Source organism: Megascapheus bottae, chromosome 5 (assembly GCF_031878675.1).
Source record: "Megascapheus bottae isolate mThoBot1 chromosome 5, mThoBot2.hap1, whole genome shotgun sequence".
NCBI classification, from domain to species: Eukaryota; Metazoa; Chordata; class Mammalia; order Rodentia; family Geomyidae; genus Megascapheus; species Megascapheus bottae.
The window spans coordinates 73,532,434-73,545,019 of NC_143513.1; positions in this window are offsets into that span (position 1 = coordinate 73,532,434).

Here is a 12,586-nt window from a genome sequence, read left to right on the forward strand (position 1 = left end):
TGTTTGACAATAAATAACTTAGTCCTAAGTTTAAGCTTTTAGCTTTTGGAATCAGTCCGACATCTAAGGTCAAAGAGAGGGTTTAACACTCTGTGATGTTACTGGGACTTGAACTCAGGCCTCTTGCTTGGCTTTTTCATTCAGAGCAGGTGATCTACCACTTGCACCATACCTCTGCTTTCACATGCTATTTTTTTTTAATTGGTTTTGCTTTACTGGGTACAGCACCTTCTTTGCATCCCAGCACATTGTTTGGGGGCTTAATTCTGATCAGAACCAAAGTAAAGCTAAATGCTAATGGCTCACTCCTGTCATCCTGGTTATTCTATTGCCTGAGAGTTACAGGATCATAGTTCAAAAGCAGCTGTTGAAGTCAATGAGACTCTGTCTCCTGCTTACCAGCCAAAAACTGAACTGGAGGCATGGCTCAAGAACAGCAGCAGAACAAGGAAGCTAAGCAAAAATTTAAGGTCTTGAGCATAAATTCCTATACCACCCAAAGAAAAAGAAAGGAAGAGAAAATGGGGGGGGGTGGAGGGAGGGAGGGAGAAAGGGAGGGAGGGAGAGAAAGAGAGATAAAAGAGAGAGAGAGAGAAGAAAGAGTGAAAGAGCAAGGGAGCGGGAGAGAATAGAGGTAAATCTTACTTTTATACTCAGTATTTGTAAACTGAATTGGTTTTTATTATGCTCCAAGGCATGAATCTCAAAACCATGGCCTTTGTCACTGACCTGTCAGAGTCCAATCTGTAGGCATTATCTTTGGAAATTCAGGATCCTTTATAGTTTCCTTAGAGCTCTTTCTAGACTCATAGGCTGAGTGACTCTGTAATTGCATAGATATCTATGAAAGGAATGTCTTTGTAGAAAGATAACACAAAGTATTGGTAAAATGTTATTACTGAATTTCTATTTTATGTGGTCCTTTTCTCAGCAATACAGTTGTTATTATTTAATACTAACCTCTTCATTGAAGATGCAATGGACCCAAATGTTCTAGGAATTAACCATCAGCACATTAATAGTGTCCCTATTTGCATGTCCATTGTCAACTCTAATTATTTGTTTGTGTGCCCCTAAACTACTGAGAATCATTAATGTCTATTGGTAAATGATGCTACTAGCTATTGTCTTACCATTAACTGAATAGTCACACTCTTACATTTCAATATCAGTCAATATTTTTACATACTGACACTTTTAATCAAGGATTATCTTTCACAAGGGAGCTACAAAAGGGCCCTAATTAATTAAAGTGATAATTGCTCTTCTCTCTCTTGCAGTTTGTTAGTTACATAACACATTCTGCAGGAAATTCACATCTTCAACAGTCTCACCCCCCTGTTTTTTTTTTTTAAATAACAAGATTCCTTGATTTGTATCTATCACTATTGGATTTTACCAAAAATTCAAATTAGTTTTCCCTATTTAACAGTGACAGAGAAAGGAGGTCATATTTATTTTCCAGCCAAGTTTTCATATTCAAACCAAATAAAATGATAGCCTTCTATCATTGAACTGTTGGGGTTGAATCCCAGAAGTTGTTTTCGTGGAAGCAGAGGTTGTCATATGTCTCCTCCTTTGATGTTTGCTAACTGATTTTTAGCATCTTCATCACAGCGCAAGTTTCCATGGTCCTTTCCTTCCAGATCTTTGCTCATGCCCAATTCCCAGCTATTTAATTGCTCTCACCTTTCAGAATGCACATGGTTTGTTATATTTTCTGACTGGTTTAGCGTTGGAACACTGAATTTGGATTTTGTGTATCGTTGTCAGTCTGAGTTTCTTCTCATTTGGTAGATATGTCCTCTAGTTCTATATTTTGGCACCTGTTAGGTACCTGAGACGCTTTTTAGAAACAGTTGACTCAAAATCATTAAGGCGATTTCCCTGAGCCTTGGGAATTTAGATAATTGATATTCCTACATTCTGTATTAGTCAGAATGTTCTAAAGGCCATATGTGTTTGTACTTTTAACTTAAATTCGTGTGATTTGTTTATTTCTCTTGTAACAAACCCTTAACTACATTTTAAAATTATTTCTCCCTAAAACACTCTTCTAAAATAATTGCAATGAAACTTCACACCAACGGGTCAGTTATTTAATGTTTCTGTTTGTGTTTTTGTTTCATCGCGAGACATCTTTTCTCTTGGCGATGGTTTTTCTTTTGGTTGACTTTCTGATTTGGAGCGATTATAAGTTCACAGTGAAATAGAGGGAGTTGAACAGATTGTACCCTTCAACTTCCTGTCCCCATGCACCCAGTGGTCTCTCCATCAATCGCCATCCCTAGGAGAGTGGTCTATTTGTTCCAATTTCAGAACCTTCAATGGCACATTACTGTCACCCAGAGCCCATAATTTACATTACACTTCTCTCTTGCTGTTGTACATTGTATGGGCTGGAACAAACATAATAACAGGTCATTACCACTCTAATATCATAAAGCAGTTTTCATTCATCTGCAAATCCCCTACATATTTTCTAGTCACCATCTTCCCTCACTTCTGACAACCTCTTGCTGATTCCTTTTACCATCTCCACAACTGTGCCTTTTCCTGGGTAGAAGCACACTTGTGGAAAAATATGGTAGACTTTTCAGACTGACTTCTTTATTTACTAATCAGTTTTTCCAATTTTGTTTTCATTTTAGAGTTTAGGAATATTGAATGCCCTATTTTTTTCCTTTGGGATTAAAAAAAAATCCCTTATTTCTTAGACATACGGTATAGCTATATGTTAGGGAAATATTGTACTCTCATCAAGTGCAATAATGTTCTGTCTTCTTGTTTTCCTCTTACCTCTCACTTCTACATTCTTAAATTTTTAATCTTTTCATAATAACCACAGAACTCATGTTCAGACTATTACACCTTTTTCTCCTTTTTATTCTTCCTTTAATAAACCATACTCCTATTTTAGTGCTTGATGGGAAAGGGGGTATCGTTGCTTAGTATTTTATGGTTTCTATTAAACTATGTCCACACTATTGATTTTTTATGAAATACCTTTTATAATTCAAGCAATAAAATCTATCACCTTTCCACTAAAGTATTTAAGTGCTGTGTTTACCCAGTTTTGGCAGCTTTTCTGCTCTCTTGAGTCTAAGTTAAAAAAGAAGAAGAAGAAAAAGGGATATCACCAAGCTGTTTCTTTTCTATTTCTCTTTCTCAATTGATCTCCCAAGGCTCAGCAATCATTGTCACAAGGAAGCAAAGTTGAATAGCTGAGAACATAAATGGAATTCCATACTCAGAAATGCTATATGCACCCTTAAATGAAAGCTTTGTCTGTATGTGCTTTACCAATAACAAATAGAATATTGCTATTTCCATTTGAACAACAAGAGAAGTCCTAAGAGGTAATTTAGTACCTTTACTATTTTCTGTCACTAGGCAAATTGCTGCTGGTCTAGCTATCTAATGATCTAGTGAATCCAACTATTTAGACATGAACTTTGCAAGGAGAAGCTGATAATGTGTGTGTGTGTGTGTGTGTATGTATGTACCTGGGCTTGAAATCAGAACCTGGGCACTATTGATTAGCTTTTTTGCTGAACCACTGGTATTCTACCATATGAGCCACCCTTTCATTTCTGCCTTTATGTATTACTTGTTATGTATTATTTATGTATAATTGGAGATAAGAGTCTCATAGACTTCCCTGGCTATGCATGCTTTGAACCGTGATCTTCATATCTTAGCCTCCCGAGTTAAGATTATAGGTGTGGGCCATAGCATTCTACACATTGGCTACTATTTTAAACTCTTCGCTCTTTGTCATGGATACATATATATATATATATATGTGTACTCTTTACACAGTAAAATTTTACTGATATTACCTAGTTTCATTAGAAATCTTCTGTAAAAGTATAGAATTTGTCTCTTTATTTCCCTCTTTTTGTTTCTCCTCCTTTCCCTTCGACTTCTCAGCATTAGATCCGATGCCTACCTCTACTCTTAGCACAATAAAGCTCAGTGAATATAGTTGAATGATCATTTCATACCATACTCTACCAGGAGTTCCAAATTTCTAACTAACTCAATCTACTTCACTTATTTCCATAACATCAAGTTATAAGTTTCTGAAATAGTTCAAAGAAATTCTTTCTAGGTAAAATTTCACTTTCAGGATTAATCTTCTCTTTGGACACATTTTCCCAATTTGAAACTAACACAGGTTTTAATGAAATTTTCTCTTGGCAGCTCTTGTATGGATATGGTGTTATTGTTTTGTTTCAGCTGAATATTGTCTGTCTTGAGCACATGAACTTCTAGAGGGGCAAAGGTTAAGTTTTATGTATGTATGGGAACAAGTTTTAACCAGTAGCTGCTCAGATATTTAGACAAGCAGATTTTTCCCATATAGGATATAACACTATTTTGAATTTTTATTTGACATTAGTTTAAAGGTACACAAGATAAAGATTATTTTGCATCATGAGATTAAGTAAATAAAAGTAATGTGTATAACTTGCTATATTATAGACTCGATCATAAATGAGACTGTGCATTCAATCCAAAAACTTTCCAGTCGTACATTTCCTAGTAAACTGTGATCATCTGTAAATGTATCCTCCTATCTGATCCCTCTCTGTCATTGAATCTGCGTTCTGGAGCATATTTGCTGCATTCAGATGTCCATTCTCAGCAACTGTAATGTACAAGATAAAAGTTATAGCATTGCTCCAATGTGGGCAGCTGTGGTGGACCTGTGTTTTCTGGTGTGCAGAATCTCCACCTGGCCTGCATCACATCCTAAGGAGTTTAGAAACAGAAGATTCCAACATCTTTCTTAGATGCACTGCTCTGTGCCAAAGGATACCAGACAGTACCAGCTTGTGGTAAGACAGATTTATTTTCATTTCCCCTTCCTACCTTCAAGGATTTATCAAGCTGTTTATCATCCTCCAGTTTGATACTTCGGGAGACCATAGTCCAGGAACTAACTACTGTAGGTTCATAATCTGTGGTCTGAGATGATGAAGCCAGGCTTTGGCACCAGAAAATCCCAAGGGCAGCCCACTGCCAAGGCCATCATCACATCAGGAATATCTTTCTGGAATGTTCCACCTGATTATTTTTAGTCTTTGTTAATTCTTCTGGAGAAGGATCTGATTCTATATAACTTCTTTGCTTTTCTTTCTTTTCCATTGACATGGGATTCATGCTTCTTTTCCCCAACTTCTTTCTCCATTTTTCTGATGCTCTTCCAAAAAGAAACCCTGTGACATAATTGTAAAGTTGTGTTGGAAATTCTGATGGCTAGAGATGAGTGATTTCAAAGTCATTCATGATATGAAACAGCACCAACACACTAGAGCAATCACTGTGACTTCCTGTGGTTCAGAGTTACTCTAATACTGAGAGTAACTGCTTTCTTATATTTTAGAGATTTTAGAGACATCATGTAGTAATTTTTGCTATTGAATTTGATCTAAATAGGGTTTTCACTATTCGTTATAGCATCTATTTGGATCAATATTTTTTAAAGCATGGTGATGCGTATAAAAAGAAATCAACCTTCTAACTTTACATATCCAAAAAGAATTGAAAACTACTTAGACCCCACAATGTTCCCTGGAGATTCATAGCAACAATTATAAAGAAGGAACCCTGAAACCACATCTGATTCGACTTCTGCTTTCTTTTCTCACAAGGCCTTTAGGAGACTTTAATCACATCTATTACCAAATTACAAAAAAACCTGACTAAGTTGTGTCTCTAGACTGAACAAAAGAGGTAAATTGGGGAGCTGCATTCTGATGCAATCTCTCCTAATTCTATTAATGTATTTTTTTTGTCCAAATAGCAGAAGTCTTGATAACCACAAATGTAATCAGCTTTACTACCAAATCTGTTTTTTAATGAAATGCCAAATTTTTTATCATATTTTTGTTTTGGTCTCTCTCAGAAGAAGAGGAACAGCCATGGGTGGTGAATTGAGGAACTGGTGCTGTCTCAGACACTTAGGATTTCATGGTCCAGAGAAATTCCTAGTGAGGTGACAGAATGTGTTCTCAGGCCACTGTCACTCACCAGGAGTGTGATGTGCTACTGGGGAATGTTGGGAGGGCACTTGCAAAGCTATTTTAAGAGGCATTTGGAACTGTGGAGGGCAGGGGAAACAGAAAAGTATAGGAGAACATGTCAGAGTTCTTGCTTGCAAATACTGTATTCTTTTTAGGGTTTACTGGGTGGTAAAAGGAAAAAAAGAAAAGAAAAGAAAGCAAAAGGATAGCTTGCCAGGAAATAAAGCTGCTTATCTTGACTTGCTTAAAGAGAATTCATACCCAATGAAGACTGCAAATGAAAACAGAAACATTTTAATGTGTGACAGGAAATCCATTTTTTGTTCCTTTTGGGGTGTGTGTGTGTGTGTGTGTGTGTGTGTGTGTGTGTGTGTGTGTGTGTGTATTTGATGTCAGTTCCCCAACTTATAGGCAAGCTGGTGTCATTAGTCAATACCAGGAATCCATTAGAAGACAGATAAGACTTGTCTTCCGAGAAACTGTGTTTGAAGAGGCTTAAAGCTAATTTGCTTCCACCAATTTGAGAAAATGCGCCATTCATTTATATAGGTCCACGGGAGGGGGAAAAGATTTGGACAGGAATGACAGTTCTTCCTTCCTTGACAGATTGTCTATCCTTGACAATGGAGCAAAAAAGAAACAAAACTAAGACCTTCAGGTTTCCCTGCCATGGCACACTGACTTGCAAAACTGAGCAGGTCTTTTGTGATTCTGCATTAAGCTTGCTTTCTCTTCTTTATTTATTCTAAATTTAATTTTATTGTTAAGGTGATGGACAGAGTTGTTACAGTTGCTACAGTTGCATAAGAAAGCAAGAGAACATTTCTTGTTGAACCTTGTTATCCCTCCCTCATTTTTCTCCAACTTTCTGTCCCCTCATCTCACTTCCCCCACCCCAAGTTCCTGATTCCCTGCTGTAGGTCAGTCAACTTTTTTGTATAGATAACATATGTATGTACTTTCCAGAGATAGGTATTGTTGCAATAGAAGTATTTATGTATTTGTCTTTCAATATTTATAGCTTATAAATTAGGTATGCCCAGAAACTCCTAGATATCTATCTACATGGATATAAAGACGAATTTATCAAAATTCTGCTCCTCAGAGTCTGTCATGGGAAAGAAAAGGCCCACACAAAGTATGGATGTTACACAGGAGATTTTATCACACGCAGTCACAACAGGGGAAGCAGGGACTGACCAGTTGAGGTGTGGTGTTGTAGAGCACTAAAGGGTAAGCGGAGTTTTGCTCATTCAATGGGGAAAAATAAGTACCTATCAGAAGAAGTTCAATGTGGGCCAAAGCATAAACATAGAACATTTCAAATCTCGTGGTGCATTCTCCCAATCTAAGGTGGGGATAGGGAAATTCAAAGCACAGTTAAAGATGGAGGCTGGGACAGATCATGGAACATTAAGAAGCCTTTCTAAAGGACTACACATATCCTGGTGGCTTCTGGGTTCAAAATCTTTGACCGAAGAGAAATGTTCTGTGGAAGTTATATATTTTGCACCATTCTATACCATTTGATATTTATCCAAAAAAGTAATAGAAAAACTAGATGGAATCATGGTGGAAAAGAGTAATTAGATAAACAACAACACCTTATCATTTTGTGCTGTGCTAAGATAGAGGGGACCAATGGAAACACAGAATGACAGTTGTCTGCTATTGTATGCATTGCCCATGACCTCAAGTAATCTAGCCGTTAAGTAGAACTGACGAGTCCTATGGGTATTATCAAACATGTGAACAAGCCTTGAAGGCAGTAGAAAATCTCTTATTGCTTCAGATCCACTTTGAGAAGTAGGTTCATGTATGTTTGCTGTTTATTCTCAGAAGTAAAATACCCCCAAAGGATGATAAGAACAAACTGAGGAGCTGTTCACCTCAGGGGACTTGTGGCAGAATGCAAAATGCCAATTTCCCTCTTTGTAGTATTTTCCTCCTTTTTCTCACAGAAATCACACTGGGTGATTGCCTGAGATGCCTCGAGGACACATCAAAAGTTAGCTGCAACTCCTCTGTGACAAATGCTCTAGGTGAGTAATGGAGAAACAAATTAGGACTGATGACTAAACTTTTTGCCTTAAATCAACTGCTTCCATAAAAGCCTCCACTCAAACCCTCTAGTGAGCCTGTCTCACTCTAATGACCCTGCTCACTTCCTGAGGAAACCAAGGGTCTGTGTCTCTGATCTCTGAAATGATTGTCTTTTGGGGGACATTTAAAAACATGTAGTTTGCTTGAAAATACCTTATAATGGGATATGGGATATGGTTTTTCTTTGCCCAGGTAGAGAGGAAGATTCCTCTGCCATTGGAGGGGTTTTATGGGTACTCAGGATACCCTGACACAATTCTAGTTAGGGAATCCGTGGGAATGCAGAGCTGAAGCAAGGCTAATAGGACTTGGGAATTTCTCCTATGAGTCTTAGAGAAGTTTCACTGGGATTTTACCATTGATTCTGTTTTCCACAAGGCCATGTCAACCATTCCAATTCTCTCTGTTTTGCCTTGCCCTGGATCTCTCTGATGGATGACTTTCTTTGTCCTGCTGGATTTACCAGCTTACCAGTGAGCTACCATTCCTCACAGAAAAGCCAAACATTAAGTCATAGTTTTTAGTCCATGGTCATCTAATATGAACCCCAAGAAGGACCTTATTGTCTTGAAAGAAGACAAGAGCCAAGCTCCACTCTTCCCTCTGATATCTGCTAAATGAGCACATTGCTACCCACCTCTGCCTGTGGGAAAAGCAGAAATTCTGAAAGCCTTCCAACCTTTATCCTTGCTTCAACCCAAATCAAACAGTTGAAGTGGTGTTGCAAGCTGTGGGGATTCAGTGAGAAATATTTTAGCAGGTTTTCCAAAAGGAGAATTACATACCTGAGCAGAAATTCTACCAGTCACATACTTCATTAACAAACACTCAAACCTTCTGGGTAATAGGTGATAGGGAATGACTTGTGAGAAATAAGATACTAGCATTTCCTATTTTTGCTGTTGGCTGAAAAGATCCAACCCTCTGTTTCTCTTTATTGAGCATTGGGTATGGTCAGTCTTCTCCAATGGAGAAACTGTAAAAGGTATTTTTGTTCATAAAGTGATTCAGGAATTTACAAAAGAATGTTGATGTCATTATAGCAAATGAAAGTAATTTGCTGTTTAAAACAGAACATAGGCTAGATTTAGAGGCCATTGGTAGTGTCCCCATTTTCTACAAAATGGCTTTTGAATATTCATTTAGGATGAGAGGTATGATCTGGAGAGAAGCCATTGGTCTGTGATAGTGTGGGTTCAGCTTGAACACACTGAATCTCTTTGGCACGTACTTGTTGGAACCATTTTCTGTGATTCTGAGCTCCTCTTAAGCGGATGAAGGGAGGCATCTATTTATGCTGGTTGGCCTTTACTGCCTTCACATTTTTGCATCTACCTCTCTTTTATAATCTTGTGAGGTAGGCACTGTTCCTGATTTCCAGGTGAAGAGTAAAGACTTCATAAAAGCTGGCCCCAACTTGATTTCAAATGCATAACAAAATTTTCCAAGTTTACAATGCCTTTTTCAAAAGGGGTGAGGGGTCTCACCTTACCCTGAATTTTCATTTCTCTAGTGGATAATTCCAGTGCATACACTTCTTAGTTTGTGAGGCATTCATAAATGAGAAGGAGTGAATTTGGAGCCCTTTTGTAAACCCTTAAATGTAAGTATAGCAAATGCTAACATGATGATTCAGCTAAACCTCCAATTACGTTTATTTGGATTTTTAGCTATATGGTGCAGTTTTCTCTATATTGAACACATTTTAAAAGTTGTGTTCCTTGTCTTGATAGACATAACTGTCTTTTTTCTTTTGATACAACGACATTGCACAAATATGCACATAGACCTGTGATCCTGAAAGCTTTCTTAGGTGACTTGTCATCCCAAGTGAAGAATAAAGATTTCTCTCTACTATGGCAGTATCCTTCTGGTATTACTTATTTTGTATTTAGGTCCAGTGTGAACATTGAAATTAATTTTCCTATATTTTTCTAACCTGGGGTCACAGGTTGAAGTTATTACCATAGGATCAAGTAAGTTCCTTCCAAACTGAGATAACAGGCTCCGAATCTCAAAATGGAATTAAGAAATGTGTAGTTTCCATTTCAATATGATTTCCTTTAAGTGCTGTCTTAGGTCTTGACGAGATGGATTGGGAGGAGGTAACAGAAATGTGACCTAAGCAAAGATTATGAGGACTGTCACGCTGACGCTGCTTTACCTCTCTGCTCTGGCACCAGGCGATGAAATGGACTGTGTGTGTGTGTGTGTGTGTGTGTGTGTGTGTGTGTGTGTGTGTGTAATAATTGCTAATCCTATTGATCATCTAGTCTAGGAAGTAAAAACTATCTGAACAGAGAGCATTCCGTGGCCACTGGCGACCTTTCAAATTAAGTAGTTTTCCTTTGCAGCATCCCCAAAGAATGTCAGTACTCAGAAGGAAATTGCCGTGATCTGGTTCTGCTGTAGTGAGAACGTGTGACTCAGAGGTGGCAAGATCGTGAATAGAAACAGTCTGCTTACCAGGGGTGTTCTAGGGAGAAACCCCAGCAGACTGCCTTCCTTGTGAATGGTCCATAACCAGGGGCTGTACTTGGTAATGAACAGAACAGTGGTGTGAGGCATGAGGTCTGAAGAGGCTCCAGGGCTGCCCTCTCCGCCATCACTCACCACCAGTGGTTCTATCCAAAGACACGGTTTCTGGTAATTAAAACTGTCCCATATTAAGGACACACTAGAGGCCTCTATTGTCTCCTGCTTTACTTGTATAATGAACTGGGTCTATCCTTTCCATTGCATTTGTCTTCATTCGCTGTCTTCTTTATGTCGGGCAGTGGAGAGATCACAATCCACTGATCAGAAACTTAGCACTCATTTAATTATTCTTATTACACTTATTATTATTACTAAATTGTTATTGATTTACATGTTGTACCAGGTGGGAGATTCTATTGTCACATCTCCATACATGTTAACACTGTAGTGAAATCAATTTCCATCCTTCCCTTTAAGGAAGAGAGTCCCCAGTAGATTTCCTTGTTCCATTTACATAGTTGCAAATAGCCTATTTCACCAATATCCAATATCTGAGCACAAATCTCCCACCCTCCCCAGGTAGCCCCAACCTGGGCTCCTCCCGTCCATTCCCCCATTGATCCTAAGCTTTTGTCGAGTCTCCCTGTGCTGTTTTCATATGTGCCTCCCATGTGTCCTGTGATTACTCATCCTCTCTCTTTTTATCAATATGGATATTTGATTGTCTTTAGGTAGTTGCACAAGGGAGTTGGCATTCAACGAAGTACTCTGCAAATGCAATGCCTCTTGATTCAATGTCAAAATTTTTACCCACACCTCTCACCCATCTCCTTCTCTGTCTTTTCTTAACTTTTAGATTATGAATTGAATTTTTTCTGGCATTTAAAAAAGCAATTTATACATACAGTGAATTGTGACCTGTTTCATCCTTTCAACACCTTCACCCCCCTTCGACTCACCCCCTCCCTTATTTCTCTCTATTCTGTGGTGTATACAATGCATTCTTTATTCACCCTCTTTCCTTTTCCATTCTTCCCTCCTCTTCCGAGTTGAATCTTAGCTTGAATCAGATTCTGTTTAAATAAGCATTTTTTTTTAAAAGTTTAGCATATCTTCAGTGATGGAAAGGATAGGAAAGGAGATTCCCATGGACCTATTACAGCTTCCTCTGCTAAGACTGTGACAGAACATTTTGTTTTCAGTGAATATGTCAGCTTTGAGATAGATTATCCAGACGTTCTGCCCAGTGCCCCTCCATCTTGGTTGGTCTGATGATTTTTCTCGTGGTTTGGCCAGGGTGGTAAGAGTCTAGGAAGGAAGACATGGGGTATGTGCTGTCTGCAGGGTGCTCAGTTCATTCAGAGGAGGGAGGCCATAGTTGCTGCAATGAATGTTTGATTCTCCACTATCTTCTCCCATTGTATACCTTCCTTGCTGTGTGTGTGTGTGTTTGACAGCTTCTCACCTCTTCGCCTCTCCTCCAGCCTCTCGAGTTTCTGCTACTTCAACTGTGTTTCAGCCACACTTACTTGTTTGAAAGATTATTGGACGCCTTTCCTGAATTAAGGCTTCTGCTTCGATTAGATGGCATGAGTCATTTCTTTAGTATGGAATATTATCCATACTGCCTCTTCCATGTGCTTAGCAAGACAACAATCTTATCCGCTCTGGTTATCTGCCATTGTACACACAGCTTCTTGGTGACTCTTGCCTAACATAATGACCTTATCATCTTCTTTGTTCCCTTCCTAGAATTAAACAGTCCTTTAACTTTTCCTCCATGTTTTTATATCAGAAGGCAGGGGAGCTGGGTGCTGGTGGCTTGTGCCTATTATCCCAGCTACTTAGAAGTTAAAAAAAAATTATAGTTCATATCCAGATTGGGATATGAATCTTATCTCCAATTAACCAGAAAAAAGCTGAATGTGATTCAAATGGTAGAGCAACAGCCTTAAGCTAGAGGCCCTGAGTTG